The following is a 14,731-nucleotide window of genomic DNA, read 5'->3' on the forward strand; positions in this document are numbered from 1 at the left end:
CGCCTGTTGCAACCAATCTGCCCCAGGCTCTGACCGCATATTATATGAAATGTTGAAGAACCTACCCTCTGAAACGAAGAAAACCCTTGTCTGTCTGTATAACTCTATATGGACCTCCGGCGAGATCCCCTCTGCCTGGAAAGAGGCCATAGTGATCCCTATCCTGAAGCAGGGGAAGGATCCATCCTCTGTATCGAGTTATCGGCCCATAGCGCTAACAAGCTGTCTCTGCAAAGTCTTCGAAAAAATGATAAACCATTCGCCTATTACATTTCCTAGAATCAAACAGACTGCTTGATCCATACCAGTGTGGTTTTCGCGAGCGTCGATCCACCACTGACCACTTGATACGTATTGAGGCGCAGATACGCGAAGCTTTTGTTCACAAACAGTTCTTCTTGTCTGTATTTTTAGACATAGAAAAGGCCTACGACACCACATGGCGGTTTGGCATACTCAGAGACCTCTCCCACTTTGGTATACGTGGTAATATGTTAAATGTGATTGAGAGTTATCTGCTGAATCGCACATTCCGTGTTCGAGTTGGCAATGTTTTATCACGACCTTTTGTGCAGGAAACTGGTGTACCCCAAGGAGGCGTGCTCAGTTGCACACTCTTTATCGTTAAAATGAACACGCTTCGTGCTTCTTTACCACCAGCTATCTTTTATTCCATCTACGTGGACGACGTACAGATAGGCTTCAAGTCCTGTAACCTCGCAGTGTGCGAGAGACAGGTACAGCAGGGGCTCAACAAAGTGTCTAAGTGGGCAGAGGAAAACGGGTTCAAAGTAAACCCCCACAAAAGTTCTTGTGTTCTTTTCACCAGGAAGAAAGGTCTTGTTGCAGATCCAACTATCGAAATGTATGGACAACAAATACCTGTGAACAAAGAACACAAATTTTTAGGCATCATACTTGACTCTAAGCTTACTTTCATTAACCACATAAAACATCTAAAGGCGAAATGCCTAAAAACAATGAACTTACTGAAAATTTTATCTCACACATCCTGGGGCACCGACAGGAAGTGTTTAATGAACCTTCACAAGAGCCTCATTCGGTCACGATTGGACTATGGTGCCGTAGTATATCACTCTGCCGCCCCGAGCGCGCTAAAAATGCTAGACCCCGTCCACCATCTAGGTATCCGCCTGGCCACTGGCGCATTCAGAACAAGCCCCGTCGAAAGTCTATACGTAGAATCGAATGAGTGGTCACTCCACCTCCAGAGAACATACATCAGCTTCACCTATTTTATCAAAGTGCACTCCGATAGGGAACATCCTTGTTTTACAACCCTGAATGATTTGAAGTGTTCAACGCTTTTCTATAATCGACCCTCTATGAGGCGGCCTTTCTCACTGCGTGTAAGAGAACTTAGCGAGGAGATGGATGTCACACTTCTAGAACATCGCCTAATGCCTCCAGCTAAGCTGTCACCGCCCTGGGAGTGGCAGGTGATAGAATGTGATCTATCCTTTGTAGAGGTCACAAAGCATGCTCCCGACCTCGAAATTGCAATGCATTTCCGCGAACTTCAATCGAAGTACTCGTGCTCGGAATTCTATACCGACGCATCCAAGTCCCATGCTGGCGTATCTTACGCCGCGGTTGGCCCCTCTTTTTCTAAATCCGACGTATTGAACCCCCTAACAAGCATTTTCACCGCAGAAGCCTATGCAGTACTGTCTGCGGTGAAGCATATAGAGAAATTGAAACTACAAAAGGCAATAATATTCACAGACTCGTTGAGTCTTGTAAAAGCGCTAACATCTTTCCAAAAGCATAAGAATCCTGTTGTTATCGAGCTTTACTCACTCTTGTGTAACATTTACCAATCTCGTAGACATGTAATAATATGCTGGGTGCCTGGCCATAGAGGCATCGAAGGCAATGTGCTAGCAGACCAGTTGGCCACATCAACTACATCGCAAGCTATTAATCCTGCCGCTGCTATCTCCTCCACAGATCTGAAGCCTTTTTTGCGAAGGAAACTGCGAGGCCACTGGCAGCGTCTGTGGGACGCTGAAACAACTAATAAGCTCCACTTGATTAAGCCACAGTTAGGTTTCTGGCCCTGTACAACTAAAACACGACGAACTGATGTCCTATTCTGTCGTCTCAGAATAGGACACACATATGGTACTCACAATTTTCTATTGAATGGAAATGATCCTCCAACATGTGGTAGATGTGGCGACAGGCTCACCGTCCTCCACGTCCTCTTGGAGTGTCGGGAAGCCGAAAGAGAAAGAAAGAAACATTTTCCTCTCGCATATCGCTATTGTGTCCCTCTGCATCCCGCTATGTTTCTCGGTAAAGAACCACTTTTTAGCACCAACGCAGTCCTTGCTTTCTTGAAAGATGTTGTGCTACATGTTATTAGCCCAATAAGTTCGTAGTGCATCCTCTCTCTAGAGGATGTTGCTGCGATAGTTTTTTCACTGCACATGCCTCCAGGCCCTTGTGTTTCAAGGGCTCTGTTTAGGCACTTGTGCTTATGGCCAATTCTTGTATCTTTAATTTTTTGTAACTCGTTTCATTCTTTCGCAATGCATTGTTCATGTCCAAAGTACACATAATCACTCATTGCCATAATCTTATTACTTATAGATTTTACGCACTTTACAGCGACTGATTTTAGGCCCCTTTACAGCCATGCCACATCTAATGTTCATATAATTCCCTATTCATCTACCACTAACAAGCCATTACCATCGTCTTGCGCGAACTAATACTGTCATGGCGCTCTTTGGCCATACCTGGCCCTTGCGCCACTAAACTCCAACAATCATCATAAAGATATGGCCGGGGTGACGTCACCCGATCGTCACAAAGACCTTCGGTGGCAATGCGCCCCTGCGCGTAGTTACGAACTGCGGATTGTGAGTCGCTAAGAACTATCTCGCAGAGGAGGTCAGTAAGCGCAAGCGCAATGGCAACCTCTTCCGCTGTATCTCGGTATTCCGTGCTGACACTACACGCGTGAGTAAGCCGGGAGTTAACGTCTATGACTACCGCCGTGAACCGGTGTTCTTGTGTGTACTCTAACGAAGCGCGTAGTCTTCCCACCAAAGGAGCGCAGCAGTGCCTTGGCACGGGAATGGGGTCGGCCCCCCTTATGTTCGGGGTGCATGTGTCGAGGGATAGGGGCAAAGATCAGCGTGTCGCTGATGTCGGGTGGAATGACCTGTTTCTGACCGTGTTGGACATGGTAATTGAAGCCGAGTTTCTGCAGGATGTACGGACCCGTGACTTTCAGGGACATGCGTTCGAGTTGCGAGGCTCTTTGCGCATTCACGATTTTCTCAAGCGTGTTGTATACCCCCAGCTGTAGCAGGCGAGATGTGCTCGTGGACTCCGATAGGCCAAGGACGATCTTGTATGTATTGTGTATAAGGGTGTTACGTTTCTCCCTTTCGGTGACATTCCAGTTGTGGAAGGCAGCCACATAAGTAATATGACTGATTGCGAAGGAGTGTATGAGGCGCATGACGCTGTCCTCGTTCACGCCCATGTGCTTGTTTGTAATGCGTTTGATCAGGCGAGTAGCCGCTGTAACCTTGCCTTCAATCTTGCGGATAGTTTCTGCGTTTGACCCGTTGGCTGCTGTATGCATCTTCGGGACTCGGGGAATACAGGAGCCGTCTTGCGTATGCAGGAGTATTTCCTCACATTGGCGCGATTCGCCGCCGGCGGCGCGGGCGGTAGGGCAGCAGCTACGATTTGAGTGTAGATAGTCGGAGACCCGTGTCTTGGAGGTAGGTTTCTATTGCAGAGACCGCTGCTAGTAAGGTGCCTTCTATCTGACCGTCACTGCCCTTGTCGACCCACAGGGTGATGTCGTCTGCATACAAGGAGTGGTGGAGGCCGTCAATCTTGTCAAGGCAGGCCGGGAGACCCAGCATCACGAGGTTGAAAAAGAGCGGGGATATGACCGACCCTTGAGGAGTGCCGGCGCTTCCTAGTGCATGTTCGTCGGATGTCATGCTGTCGTCCGCGAGGGTGACTGTGCGGCACGACAGGAAGTGTCTGATATAGTTGTAGCTTCGCTCGCCCATGTTGAGCTTGTTAATTCGGTTCAGGATTGCTGCATGCGATACATTGTCGAATGCCTTTTCCAGATCGACGCCAAGGATGGCCCGGGTGCCGCTAGTTGGGTCGTTGATGATCTTGTGGTAGAGCTGGAGCATAACGTCTTGAGTGGAGAGGTGTGACCGGAAGCCCACCATAGTGGGTGTATAGGCTCCAGTGTCCTCAAGGTGGCGGTTGACACGGGTGAGGAACGCATGCTCCATAACCTTGCCAACGCAGGATGTGAGGGAAATGGGCCGTAAGTTATCCAGGCTGGACGGCTTGCCTGGCTTCGGTATCAGGACTGCCTTAGAGCGTTTCCACGCCTCTGGGATGCAACCCACTCGCCAGCATTTGACGTATTTCGTAAGAGCGGTGATCGAGACATCATCGAGGTTTCGTAGAGTCTTGTTCGTAACCTTGTCGGGATCAGGTGCTGATTTGCCATTAAGGTCGTGGAGAGCTGTGCGGATCTCTGACTCGTGAAATTCTTCATCGAGCGTCGAGCTTGGCTTGCCGGTGTAATCTCCGTAATGGACATCGGGTCGTTGATGGAAGTACTTGTCTAGCAGGCGTGTCACGATCTGTTGATCACTCGTGGTAGCCCGTTCCTTGTGTAAAAGGCGCTGCAGGTTGGCACGTTGAGCAGACTTGCCCTGCCTTTCCCCCAACAGGTGACGGGGGAGACGCCACGTGCTGCCATTGTGCAGCTGCCCGTCGACCTGCGTCGCAGATGTCGTACCACTGCTGGTACTTAAGGTCCGGCAACGTTCTACTAGCTGGCGATTGATCTGTGCGACCTTCTTACGAAGCTTTTGGTTGTGCCGTTGCTTCTTCGATCTTGCATATAGTGATGTCTTGGCTTCCCAGAGGTGGGCTAGTCGACTGTCGATCTTATCAACCTGGACTTCGGGTGTGACTGTCTGTGTCGCCCTGTTCATGTCGCCATTGAGTGTCTCCATCCATGCCTCGATGTCATTGATGGTCTCCTCACCTCTCTGTTCGACTCACTGCTTTCCGAACCTGTCCCAATCCGTCCATTTAAATAACTTAGGGGGAGGGGGTGTACCCGCCTGAGGAATTCATGTTTCTATGACCATGAGGTCACTACCGAGATTTTCAAAGGTATTGCGCCACGTTGCTTGAGGCATGTTTTGGACCACCGTCAGGTCCGGCGTCGTGTCCCGTGCCGTTGACGTGCCCCAGCGAGTCGGCGCCGTGGGATCGGTAATAAGAGTTAGTTCTGCGTCATGCACGTCCTGCCACAGGCGTCGGTCTTTGGCTGTAGTGTAGCCATATCCCAGGCCTCATTCTGGGCGTTAAAGTCACCCCCCACCAGAAACAGGTGTGCGCCCGTGAAGGCAAGCGCCCCCCGCAACAGAGATAAGAAACAACGGCGCCAGTGAGCCGGATTACTGTATACGTTGAGGAGAAATGCACTGTGTTTACGTGTCCTATTAGGAAGGAGCTCTACGAGCATGTGTTATGTGTACCGCGTACGGTGTGTTCTTGTATTACAATCATTTTCCGTATTAAAATAGCGAGTCCTCGATCAGCGGGAATCGGCGAGGCGTGTATATTGTAACCTGGAAGCTTTGGTTAATTAATTTTTTAAATTAAATTATGGGGTTTTACGTGCCAAAACCAGTTATGATTATGAGGCACGCCGTAGTGGGGGACTCCGGAAATTTGGACCACCTGGGGTTCTTTAACGTGCACCTAAATCTAAGTACACGGGTGTTTTCGCATTTCGCCCCCATCGAAATGCGGCCGCCGTGGCCGGGATTCGATCCCGCGACCTCGTGCTCAGCAGCCCAACACCATAGCCACTGAGCAACCACGGCGGGTCTGGAAGCTTTGGTATTGTGCATACTGTTTCCTGTATCATTATGATGTCGGGCTTGGTTTGCGCGTGTCGGACGTATTGTTGCAGCAGGGGTTGTTTTTTGTGAAGCCCCGACAGTTCCACTGCCACACCACGAGCTCGTTATTTGGGCTGGCCATCATGGTGCTGTACGTGTGCATTACCTGAGATAGGGCTAGTGTGAATGACTGTAGGTCCCATTGTGAGCGTTGATGGCTTTTCTTTAATATATGAGTAACATTGCATGCGGTGAAACCCTATATACTTTCGAAACTGTAAATTGTAGCAATTATATGTATTACTGATGAGGATAAGTAGAGCAACCCAAAGACAATGCACAAAAGAAGAAAAGACAGAGATGTGGGCGTTGTCTTTTGATTCCATTAATTTTGCTCATCAGCAATACAAGACCAAATAGCCCAACAAATGATTCACCTATATCATAGGTAGCAGGGGCGTAGCCGGGGGGGGGGGGGGGGGGGGGGGGGGTTGGGGGGGTTCAAACCGCCCGCCCCACTTACCCACCCTTTTTTCTCGTCGCTTCGCACTGACATAATTCAAGGAACCGGTGCTACTATCACAATTTCATTCCTGGGCGCTTCGGTTTGCGTTGGTAATTTACAGCGAATCATTTCTGCATATTTTATTTATTTTTATTTATTTTATTTACAGAATACTGCAGGCCCGAAATAGGGCCCAAGCAGGAGGGGCAAAAGTACATAAAAATACATCCAAGCAACGCGTACAAGTATTAGTATAAAACAAGATCATATACACAGCAAGAAAGAGGACTAATAATTGTAAAATCACAAAAAGGAAAAAGAAAAGAGCACGAACCGTAAAAATATTAGCAAATAGCAACTTCAAGTGCAGGGCAATGAAGCGTAGCAACACAATGAAATATAAAGTTGTTTACGCACTTGTAACACCACCAAATTGCCAAAAGCGTGGCACACACGCAGATACACAAAAAAAAAATTACCAGGCCGTTATTGCAGCTGGCGAGATATACGATACCGAACCGAAGAAAACAGATAAGTGTAGGTATAAATTCGCAGTACATTAATGCCAGTGATGTCAAAGACTTATATGTTCAAAAAAATCTGCACTAGATAACTGTGAAAAAGGTATGTTGTTCCAATCTGTTATGGTGCGTAGAAAGAAAGAATACTTGAAAAGGTTAGTTCGGGCGTTATAAGGTGTTAAAGAGTCATCATGACGATGCCGTGTTCTACGTGCTGCAAGAGGTTTTAAATAAAGATCCGGGTTTACAGACAAGAGATTATTCTTGAGCGAAAACAAATTTTAATCTTTGTATTTTTCTTCGTAATTGTAGAGTCTGGATGTTATGCTGCATCATTAGATTAGAGGGAGAGACACTTGTACGATATTTAGAATAAATGAACCTGACAGCTTTACGCTGTATCATTTCAAGAGCATCGATGTTAGGTTTTGTATAGGGATCCCAGACAATGCTGGCGTATTCGAGTTTAGGTCGAATTAGGGATGTATAAGCCGTTAACCTAGTACTAGGAGGTGTGTGTTTTAGCTTATGTCTGAGAAAACAAAGTTTCCTGAACGAAGAGTTACATATGTGAGAGATATGAGTACTCCAACTGAGGTTGTTGACTATTGTGATGTCTAAGTACTTGTACTCGCTGACTTCCGCAAGCAGTTCGGAGCCTAGTTTGTAAGAAAACAACCGCTTTTTAATTTTCTTTCTAGTTATTGACATGTAGATTGTTTTACTGGTATTTAATTCCATGCTCCACTGCCGACAGCACGAAAGAATGCTTTGGAGATTAGAGTTTAGTACTAATTGATCTTCATGACAGTTAATCTCATTGTACAGTACACAATCGTCCGCGAATAATCTAATTTGAACAGGGGAATTAATTTCATTTGTAATGTCATTAATGTATATTAAGAATAGTAAAGGGCCCAGTACACTGCCCTGGGGCACTCCAGATGATACCGGAAGTTCGTTGGATGAGTGATCATTAATTGAAACAAACTGCATGTGGTTAGTGAGATAAGCAGCCACCCAATTCACTAAGTAGGATTGGAAGGTTAATAGATTCTAGTTTATAAGTAAGCTTACTATGTGATACGAGATCAAATGCTTTTCTAAAATCTAGGAATATTACATCAATTTGACCAGTCTTATCAAGAACACTAGCAAAATTGTGAATAACTGTTGTTAATTGTGTTACAGTAGAAAAACCCCTGCGAAAACCGTGTTGACAAGAAGAAAGTACGTTGTTATTACCTATAAACTTATTAATTTCCTTAGCTATGATATGTTCAAGTAGTTTGCAACATGATGAAGTTAGTGATATAGGACGATAACTTGTTACTAGTGCGGCATCTCCTTTTTTCAGTACAGGTACAACACGTGCCAAGAGCCAATCTTTAGGCAGGGTAGCTGAAGACAGAGACACTTGAAATATAACAACGATAAAAGGCGCCAATGCTTCGGCATACCTCCTCAAAAAAACGTTGGGTATGTCATCTGGACCTGGAGAGGATTTAGTTTTAAGGTTCAGTAGCATTGAAACAACACCTGGTAGTGACACAATATCAGGTGCAATGTTGCATGACGCACAGTTGTGAAGTGTAATAGTATCAGAGTTAGAAAAAACACTGTGGAAGTATTGATTGAAATATTGCGCAATATTGTGCAATATTATTTGTGCTTATCAATTGTGCTTATCATTGATGATATTCCCCTCGTGTAAAATATGGCTAACTGCCTTGTTCTTTTTTCTTAGAAAGGCCCAAAATTTTTGCTGAGCGAAGCGCATAAAATTTGGCAGTGTATAGTGGAAGTACCGACGCTTAGCATGCCCCAACTTTTGGTTTAAGTTATTCTGGATTTCTTGAATGGCATCACGTGAACCACATCGCCGTCTTAAGCGCTTAACTCTCCTTTTAAGGTGTAATATTTTTCTTGTTATCCAGGGAGTAACTTTAGATGTTCGTTTAGTTTTGCTCGGAATAAAATTGTTGAGGCAGTGATTAACAATTTGTTTAAATGTGTGCCAAAGTACGGTAATATCATGCCCTCGGAAATTGTCAAGGCATGTTTCAAGGTAATCTAGAACGCTTTCATCATTGGCTCGAGAGAAGTCCTTAACAGTAATTGTTTTGTTTTGAAACAATTTCCAAATATGGAAAAAAACTGTCACGGTGTTTGTCAAGGCTTTGACACTCTCTGAGGTTTTGGGCGAGAATGTGGCGGCCGCATTCTGAAGTAACAAATGCGGCAGCCGCATTTTAGATGAAGGCGAAAATGCTCGAGGCCCGTTTACTTAGATTTAGGTGCACGTTAAAGACCCCAGGTGGTCGAAATTTCCGGTATACATTTCCGCCGCTTCCCTTCAGGTGCCCGTTAGGTCGCGCTCGCGCGCGACACGTCTCTTGTTTGCGATTGCGCCCCTACGGAAGGCTGGTAGTTACAGTTGTGTTGAATCCCAAACCAGCAATTACGCAAGGCTGGTAGTTGCTGTTGTGTTGTGGAATCCCAAACCAGCAATGTACACACGAAGGGGTTGATGCCAGCAGTGAAATTCCACCGACTCGCAAACAGAACGCGTTTGGAGATCGTCGCTCCAAACGCCCAATGTACCTGTCGTACTTACTGTATTTACTGAGCTTACTTTATTTTTTACTTAATTTCTTCACAAGCATTCGCACACGCGAGGGGGGGGGGGGGGGGGGGGCGGTCCCATGTCTTTGATATACATGTATAGAGTCTGCTTAAACTACGGGAATATTTATTATCGATCACGTGACGTAAAGGCAAGCAGAAGCTTGCCCCCCCCCCCCCCCCCCCCCGGAAGAAATTTCTGGCTACGCCCCTGCTGACAAGCATTCAGGGAGAGAGAGAGAGAGAAATAGAAGAGAGGAAAGGCAGGGAGGTATCTTCGAATGCGATCGCGTCCCACACTTAAAGGCGAAACTTAAGCGTCCTCCAAACTTTTTCTTTTATTGTCATCTGTTCACCTCTATATTTCCAGGTGAGGCTGTACGGCGTCCGGGTTGCTGAGGCCGCGGATACGTCGCACCACCGTCTCGTGGGAGCAAGCGCTCGCCAAGCTTCTCCAGCAATGTTCCAAATAAAGGCTTTGCATGAAAAAATAACGGCAGAACCGATCTCAAGATGATTGTCGACGGTAATGGGATTAGCATTCAAGCAACGTAACGACACCATATTCCTGAAGTCATATATATTATTTAATATATGTATTGGTCATCGGAACTTCAGGACAGGGACAACTAAGTTGTCTGTAGTTAAGGAAACCGTATTCGATCTCCTGATGATACAGACGCTGGTGAAGATTGTTTCATTGCCAAGAAAGGACAGGCGCATAAACAGGTGAGTGTGATTCGAGTGATTGTTTTGGAGAAAGGGACTCGGCGGCTGGCTGTCGCTAGTTACCTGCAGAACTGATCAGCTTTTTACAGCGTAAGCTGTTATGGGCTCATTCCAATAGCCGTTTCGGGTCGCTATGATGCCACCGCCGGCGTCCGCCGCGTAACCGCTATCGCCTGAAACGCGAAAAAAATACCCGATTCCCGCCGGGATCGAACCCGCACCCGCTGCGTGAGAGCCAGATACTCTACCACTGAGCCACGCAAGCGCTTGCTATCGGGCCGCGGAAAATATTTAAATACAAGGCAAGCACGCAGGGGGAGCCTACATGCAAGCGCTATTTTAGGGTACTTGCCGCCGCCAGGTAAATTGCCGGGTAATATTTTCCGCCAAATATAGCATGGGGGAATCAAAATGGCGAAAAGACCAGCCGACAGACCACGTTTCCCGCACCCGTTGGTGCCGTGAAACTAATTCATTTTTTTTTAAATAAACTTTGGCCTCAGCAGCCAGAGACCTATAGCGTGTCTGAGAGCATTGCATGGCACGTCTACATTTTAGTTAAACAGGCTTGTAAGCACAGTTTTTATTACAGCACACTTCGAGAAACACCCTTTAAATAGTCATTACAAGTGGAAGGCAACGACAATGTTTAATGCAGTTCACATTCTTGGCGTGAGAAAATACTACCACGAGTACGCCACCGTTCCTTATAACTTGTTGCTTTGTATGCTATTTAAAAGTTAAGTTTGATGTGTTAAAACAAAAGGAACAGGCAACTAGTATATTAAAGATGTATGCAGGTTTCGTGTGCGCATTGTTGGAAAACTAAAATAAATTTATTAGATCGCGTGCCAAAATGGGTACATCAGAGCGTGGCAAAAATAATGCAGGGATGCGCCGAGACTTCTAGCGAAATTTAGAATCAAAATGGCTACTCACCAAATTTGGCGGTAAAAAGCGCTCAAAATTTTGGCGTTGTCACCACCCTAAAAAAGCGCTTGCAGGTAAGATGCCTGCAAACCAAGCGTCCGCAGGCGCAGACAACATTATGCGATTCAGAGGAAGCGCGCAATCAACGCGGTCCCGAGCTGCCGAGCATCCGCCAGTATGGTGGCGCCATCTGGTTAAGGTCGGGCGCGCCGCCTTTGCAGGCGGCGCGCCCGACATGTAACTTGCAGTTCTAAAGCCTGTTTCACATGTAAGCGGGGTTCATGTTGCGGTTGCATGTGAAACAGGCTTTATAACTGCAACTTACAATGTAGAGAGAAGAGTAGCCAGAGGAGCCTACCTACTCCGGACCATTCGCAAAGAAAACCAAAGAGTTTGCTTCGTAGACGCCGCCCGACATGTGGACAGAAAAGCTTTCACTGTTGCGCTAGTAGACAACAAAGGCAAAACCATGAACTCAGCCACGGTCAACACTGACAAACCAGAGGTCGCGGAGCAAGTAGCGATCGCTCTAGCACTAACTCATAGAAGTAGACCATATATTTATAGCGATTTACGAAGTGCAGTCCGAGCTTTTCAGAACGGTACAATATCACAACAGGCATTACACATCATCAAAAAGAGCAAGATCTATTATCACTCCTTAGGCTGGTTCCCAGCACACCTAGGCAATATAGAGAAGCCCCCCCCCCCCCCCCCCCGAATCTCAACGAGATGGCTCATAAGAGCGCCCGAGAACTGACCCTCCGCGACGCTACCCTCGAGGGTACAAACCATGTCCAAGAGAACAGGGATGCCCCATCTACATACTACGAGCTCACAAAACATTTCTATCTCAGCCGACGAGAATTTAGCACTCCACGCCCCACATTAAAAAGGCCACAGGCACTTACTTTAAGACTACTACAAACAAACACTTATCCCACACCAAGAAGACTACATTTCTACATGGCAGACGAATATCCTAACACACAGTGTGCAGACGGCAATGCACCACTTGACTTAGAACATATGCTGTGGTCGTGCAACCGAACCAACGAAAATTTAGCCAAGGATCGGGACAGGCTAAAGGCCGCGATTCGCAGCCCGGACTTGGCCGAGCAACTATGGGCCGTCCAGGAAGCCCACGACGCGGCCAAAAGGCCGGTCCCAACGTGGGAGCAGCCCACTTTGTGAGGCAACTCACAACTTGCAGGACCTAATAAATGATTTCCTTCCTTCCTTCCTTCCTTCCTTCCTTCCTTCCTTCCTTCCTTCACATGCAAGCGCAAACGCTCGCGATTCCTGCCGCCCCGGCGCAGGAACCTGTTTCGAGCGGCGGCGGCGGCACTGGCGGCCGGAGCGACGATATTCGGGCAAGTTGGAATTTCACCGCGACGGCAGCGGCGGCAGCGCGGCAGCACCACTTCCGATTCAATGACGGCCCGCCTCGCCATGTGACCAGTGAAGGACTAGTGCGGGAAAGCCTGCGCATAAGACGATATTCGCAGCGGTGGAAAATGCACGGCGGCAAAGCATGCGAAACGAAACCTCGCGAAAAGCTTCGCAGCGCCGCGACGCTGTTCGCTCCATTCGCGCAATCGCTCGCATGTGAAACAGGCTTAAGGTTTGATCGGGCTCAGCAGACTGCTGTGCAGAAAGCATTACAAGCCGCAGCTCGCCGTCAACGCCGGGCGGACAGTTCCGATCGTTCTCGTGAAAACGAGGCGAACAGACTACCGCGAACACCCTGTTGTGCATGGTGCACAAATTGGAGCTACTCTTGAGCCGCACCACCAGCTTACGCTGTGACTGTGCTGCGTGTGCCGCGCAGGCCTGTGACTTTTTTTAAAAAAAACGACCGTTTTTAAGAAAACGAAGGGTTTCTTTTTTTTTTACTGTTTCGTATACCTGCGCCATGTAATGAGTAGGATGTAATGGCCATGTAATGCGTGGGATGGATAACCGGTTGACCATTACAGTTAAAGAATGGATACCAAGAGAAGGGAAGCGCAGTCGAGGACGGCAGAAAAAAAACTACGGGGGCTGATGAAGTAAGGAAGTTTGCAGGCGCAAGTTGTAATCAGCTAGCGCAAGACAGGGGTAATTGGAGATCACAGGGAGAGGCCTTCATCCTGCAGCGGGCATAAATATAGACTTATGATGATGATGATGATGATGATGATACCTAGTATGGGAGCGCTAGCATGTTCAGCGGCATCGGAGCCAGCGGTGGAAGAAGACGACGAAGCGCGCGAGCAGTAGCACGAGCGCGTCTCTGTGACCACGTGACGTGTGTAATCAGGCACGCACTAGGCACACCCTCACTAAACCAGAACTGTGGAGAAATTGTCGACAACATTTCATTTTTAAAAGCCAGATTCACTCTAGAATATTTGTTTAGCGTTGATCGAACGTCGCTAAATATATCACTTGTAAATAACCTTTTCCCTGCACCTATGTATCGAAAGCCGTATCTGTCTCTATTTGGTCAAGATGTTCTTTGCCATGTCCTTGGAATGTGTATAACGCCAGCAGCAAAAACATCTTTCTTTGGGCTGCACACTTCCACCCTTCACGTTAAAACATGGCTTTGTGAGCAAGGATTATATGTACTCTGGAATACAAATTGTAGACTTTGCAATCAACCCGATACAATAGGACATAGCTTTATTCTTTCTCCTGATGCATTTTAGTTTTGGGACATTTTTCAAAGAACTATCAAAAAAAGAACTTCCTCTCACATCTTACGGTTTCAGATTCCTTCCTATCAAAAAGACAACCAGTATTACACCATATGATTTGTTTATGTTATTAGGAATCTAATAATTATAGAGAAGCCTAATGATCTACAGACCTGACGAGTCACCTCGCTCGACAATTTCTGTCTTTCCAGAAGAAGCTGCTCAAGTGCGTAGTGTGGTTGCAACCTTTGATCCCGTTCCTGAGTTGATTTCGTATATTGACGCTTCGGTTTATTTGCTCGATTTTAGAACTTTCATTGGACTTCCTAGCATGTGCGCATTTGTTTCTCATGCGTCTATAACAGTGACGTAGCTAATTTTCGCACGAAACTACTCACAATTTTATGCAATAAAGAAAGGAGCAGCCGTGGCTTCAGGGAAGCCTGCTCACTTCGCACCCCGGAGGTCTGGGTTCAGTTCCCACCCAGACCCAAAGGTACCAAATTTTCGTTTCATAACCACTAGTTGACTTTTTCTTACAGATAGCTCGGTGAGAAATGTGACGTCAATCCGAGCATTTAATGACGCGATTTTACTCTTTGTGGCGTTGGCCATTTTTCGTTACGGCACAGTTTCGCCAAAGGCATCGCCAACATAGACACCTAAGGATTTTGCCTTAATATATCAACACAACGTACTGCCACCGTCGATACGAGTTATATTGACCCTTTTCGCGGAGCAGTTTGTTTTAGAGAAACGATATGGCGCTCACGGCGGCGCGCCATACCTCTCCTCAGCGAC

The sequence above is a fragment of the Dermacentor silvarum genome, chromosome 6, assembly GCF_013339745.2.
Source record: "Dermacentor silvarum isolate Dsil-2018 chromosome 6, BIME_Dsil_1.4, whole genome shotgun sequence".
NCBI lineage: Eukaryota > Metazoa > Arthropoda > Arachnida > Ixodida > Ixodidae > Dermacentor > Dermacentor silvarum.